The following is a 5,130-nucleotide window of genomic DNA, read 5'->3' as shown; positions in this document are numbered from 1 at the left end:
AAGGAGCAATCCATCCCAACAGCCACTTCTGAGATTGATATATATCAGCATATATACAAAAAACACCCCCACACATAAAAAACAAAAGGTACACAAATGGAAAGATTCACTAGCCCAGTTGAACTTGTGTCTGGCTGGTCAGGAACATTCTTTTAAAGTCTTCAGATGGATGCAGGGATTCTGGCTGCTTTGAAATGCTGCTGCTTGTAATTTAGTTGCCTCCCTGCAGACAGATTTCCCCAGGAGGAAAAAAAGCAGCAAAATCCATTTTTTCCCCCCAAATACAACCCCAGACTGCATGTCAGAACAAAACAATTGTCAAGAAACACTGGCAGACAACACAATCCAAGATTACAGAATTATTTTAGTAGGAAGATACTTTAAATATCATCTCATTTCACCCTCTGCCATGGCAGGGACAACTTCCACTGTTCCAGGTTGCTCCAAGCCCTGTCCAACATGGCCTGGAACACTGCCAGGGATGCAGGGGCAGCCACAGCTTCTCTGGGCACCCTGTGCCAGGGCCTCTCCACCCTCACAGGGGTGAATTTCTTCCTAATATTGAACACAACCGTGCCCTCTGACAGTTTAAGATATTCCTCTAAATCTTAGTGGCTCATCACCGTGCAGAATTTCCTGCTTATCCCAGAATGTTTCCTCTTGATCCTCCTCTATAAAAGGAGATGCATTCACTGGTTAAACACTAACTTTACCCTCAGAGGCTTCCAAAAATGCATTAAGAAGGGAAAACAACAAGCAGTATAGCAGAAGACAAATCAGGTCTTAAAAATAGGGAAAAAATCCAAAACACCTGAGCTTCATACAATTCAGAAAAATCTACTGAAGGAATCCTCCTATTACGAGGGGCTGGGTCTTGGAGATCTTATTTCATGGAAAGGATTTGGAAAAGAAATTCCATGGAAGAGCAAGAATCTTTCTAGGTTGAAAGGTAATTTGTTTTTTTGGGGTTATTTTTCTTAATGAGAAATTAAAACCCCACATGCTGGGAAACAAAGTTAAGTTAAATCTAGCCCAGCTTTACACATTTTAACAATTCACTCTGCTGTCTGTAGAACACAGCAATATAAATATTGCTATCTCTGTTAAAATGAATTATTGACAATTTTAATACATGTTGCACAGTACATATTAATATAGAAAAATACATGTTATCAGCAGTGCAATGTTGACCATGTACTAATCCATTCCACCTGCTCAAATATTAGTGCAAATAATTATATATTTGTAATGCATCATTGCTGTCTAGTTTGAATCTCTGCCTCCAGAATAAATGTCTCTTCTCTGAAGTTGTTTGCTATTATGAGTAAAATGTTATATATTCATACTCAAATTGACTTTGGGTGGATAAGTAAAATGAGCAACCTTCAAAAATCCACTTGTCTAAGACTTAGCAAGTCATTTTAATGAATTGTTTACAGTAAAATGGATGTTACAAAAATGTTTCAAATGCAAGCTCGTGTTCACTGGCTTCTCCACAATGCTCAAACCTCAGTTAAATATCAGTGCAGGGCTCACAATGACCAAGTGGAACCCAGGTGAACCTGAACTGTTTATCCCAACACCTGGAGCTTGGAATTGGTTCTGGACACATCTTCTCTCTGCAGTCTCTTCAGAAGCAGAGAGGGGCCCTTGATGAGGCTGAACCCCTGACAGAAGAACAGCTCCTGTCCCCAACAGTGTGACGGCCACCATGGAAAAGCAGCTGCACATCCAAGAACTGCCAGGGCTCCTTTGTGCCAGGATAAACCCTTGGGGTGGGACTGATCTGTCCCCTGAGGACAGATCAGCTGGGGTTCAGGTGAATCATTTCAAGGGAAGCCTCCTTGGGGAGGAGAAACAGCCCCAAAACTTACAGAGCCCCACTGTGCACACAAAGGGGACAAATGGAAAGGGCCAATACCTCTCAGTCTGTTCTCTCCTCTGTCCTTGCTAAATCCAGGTCTGAGAATAACAAAACACAGCGTGAGGGGCTTTCAGCAGCACCACTGCTGCAGTGCTGGGATCCTGAGCCAGCACTTCTCCCTTCACACTCTGGACTCAGCAGCCTTGCAGATGATTTTGGGGTGCAGTGAGAGAGAGGAGGTTTAACACTTCAAGAAGAAAAGTTTTAAAATTTCAAAGAATGCTGTGCATTGGAAGATCAGCAGAACGAGGCAGCACTGACAGGTGTGGCTCTCTCCAGATGCTCACACATGATCTAAAATTAAATCAGTGGGGTGGAACAACTCTGACCCACAGGGAGACTGGATATTAGGAAAACGTTTTTCACTGGAGGGATGACTGGTCAGAGAATATGGGGGCTGGCCCCTCCCAGCAGGGATGAGGACAGGTAAGGCATGGCAAGGGTGGGAATTGCCACAGCCTCAGCTCCAAGGTCTCCTCACTCCACAGAGGAAAAACAGCAGTGCAGATGAGCAGGATTTGGGGCTGCTACAAGCAAGCCTCAGATTTAGTTTCATCCCATATCAGGATGAACTGAAGTTACAAATAAATAAAATACTAAGAAAACTTCAATCAAGTACGAAAACAAGTCATTTTGATTTCAGCTGATACTCTTCAGAAATGGCTCAACTTTGCGTTTCATGTTACTTTCCTGGCACATTAACTAAAGATTAAAGCTGAGTTTTCCCTCCATGGCTTACATGAAGTTTCAATATAAGGTACAGGTCAGGGGAAAAGAGATGGAAACAGAGACCTGCAGAGATGAGAGAATGTGGGGAAGGTAGGGAGATGAAGGGGAAGGGAGCTACACTTCTCTCACCAGGCTGCACATGGATGAAGAAGAACCAGATAATATGTAAAGGTCTCCAAGAAGCCACACTGCAAAGTTAAAGATTTTTCCCTCTGTGGCAAAGTGGAACAGAGGGGAAGGGATAGTGCAGTCTTGAGATCTGAAAGGAAAACAGGGCACAGGGACATAAAGCTAAGAGAATAAAAGTAGAAACCAAGGTTTCCACACACACTGAGGGCTGTATTGACACAGGGCTGTGCCCCACACAAGAGAAAAGACGACAGGCAAACACAGCTGCTTCCCCACTGCAAGATAAGCAGAAGATGTGGTAGAGAAATCTCCCACCACCAAAAGAAATTAGAATGGAGGAGAAAAAAGACAAAGCAAAGCACTGAATGTAACTGGGCAGGAGATCTGCCTCCCTCCCCTCCTTAAAACAGGTGTAGAAACATCAGGAAAGAAAAAAAATAAAAGCCTACCACATGCCAGCCTTGATGCAGAAGCAGTAGCTGTCTCCATTTACAGCTACTACAGAGGAGGTGGTGGGGAGGAAAGAATGCCCAGAAGCCAAAATCCAGCAGAACATGAGGACAACAAAGGTGCTCCTACCTTTCTGTTGTCCTCTAGAAGAGAGCTGGTGGCTGGCTTGTCCTCCCTGCTGCTCCTGGGACAAGAAAGGCAAAGGGTAAGGGCTGCATTTCAAGTTAGACAAGCAATTGTTCAGAGATCTGCTTCTTTTGTACAGGAAAAAAAAATGATAGCCTCAAACAATGAGTGGCTCAACTCTCCTCCCTGTTGCTCCTGGGACAAGAAGGGCAAAGGGTAAGGGCTGCTACCTGCATTTCAAGTTAGACAAGCAATTGTTCAGAGATCTGCTTCTTTTGTACAGGAAAAAAAAAAAGATAGCCTCAAACAATGAGTGGCTCAATTTAAGTGCTAATCTGAATTAAGATAGTTACTGCTATGAAAACTTAATCCAAAGAGCCACCTCCTGCTCTGGAGTTTGTCATGACATCCAGAACTGAGAATGTTTCATGCCATGCGGCTGCTGGACTGAGAAACCTGGAACTTTGTGGTTGGAAGGACAGGACAAGGGGTACCCAGCCCAGGAAGGGACCCAAGGGGCCTCACCATCACAAAGTACTTTGCAAGACACAAAATCTCCCACAGAAACAGAGCAGTCAATGCAGGCAACACTCCATCATAACACCAATGAATTAAAATGACTTGGTGAACAGGAAAATAAAACCAAACCCCAAACCCAACCCAAGTCCTCTCACCATAGCCAGGATAGCCTGAATTTCCCTCTGTCTACTCTTGCCACCCTCAAACCCAGCAGTCACTCACCTTCCTCCAGCTCACTGTGGTCCTCAAAGAGAACACCAAGCTCAGCTCTGTGGTTCTGGACACAAAAGAAGACAAATTCTCCTGCCCTCCACAGAGGCTGCACCTTGCTGATGTATTTCCACTCCTTGCAGACTCCCACATCACCACCTGCCCTTCAGAGCAGACACACACTGGCTTTGGATTCTGCTCCTGTTGAATCCATCTCTCCAGATGAATGAACAGCTCCACAGCCAAGTCTTTCAGCCAGCCCCTCTCCTCTGGAGGCTGATTTCATTCCAGCGTGGGACACAGCTGTGGAAATTCAATGCCAATCCTGCTTTTTCTCCCAGGTTGATGTGTGTGTCAGGTTTCCATCATTTCTATTTTAACCTCCTCGTTTATGTGCTTCTTCATTTAAAGCTGCTCCTTCTCCATATCCTTTTTTAGTTCACGTCTTCTTCACTTCTTACCCTCTATCTTATATTTCCCAGCACTGCTGTTTCCCCATTTTTTGCATTATTTGTGAAGGATTGTTACAGAATTCCTTCCTGCCCTCTGTGCACACACAAACAGAACAAAATAGCAAGTGACCTTGATAAATTACAGGACTTGAAAAAAACCCACAGCTTCTTTTCCAGCCTACAACAGTTTACTGCAAAGCCATTTTCACCAATTGTAGACAACATAATTACACACACACACACTCTCCCCTCCCAGGTTTGGCTGCCAGCCTGATAAATAAATGCCTATGTTGTAGGAGGGAACATTACACAGGCAATACTTTAACTCATTATATGAACATTAAAAGGCATATTTATATTTTAGATAGTATTTTATTGCATTCATAAGCCACTGGAAATATTTTTCTAAATTATATGCTGTAAGAACTCTAAACTTAAAAATGTGTGAAAATTATAGTTCCCCCACCCCACCCCAATCCAACTTGTATTATAAAATAAACTTACTGACAGTGCAGCCTTCTCCAGAAATAGAAACTTCCAGTGTGTGCATGGGGAGGTTTTTTAAAGGAAGGAGAAAGCTCACACCAGTGA

The sequence above is a fragment of the Passer montanus genome, unplaced genomic scaffold (genome assembly GCF_014805655.1).
Source record: "Passer montanus isolate IOZ18808 unplaced genomic scaffold, ASM1480565v1 scaffold27, whole genome shotgun sequence".
Lineage (NCBI taxonomy): Eukaryota > Metazoa > Chordata > Aves > Passeriformes > Passeridae > Passer > Passer montanus.
Note: the sequence above shows the minus strand (reverse complement) of the source record.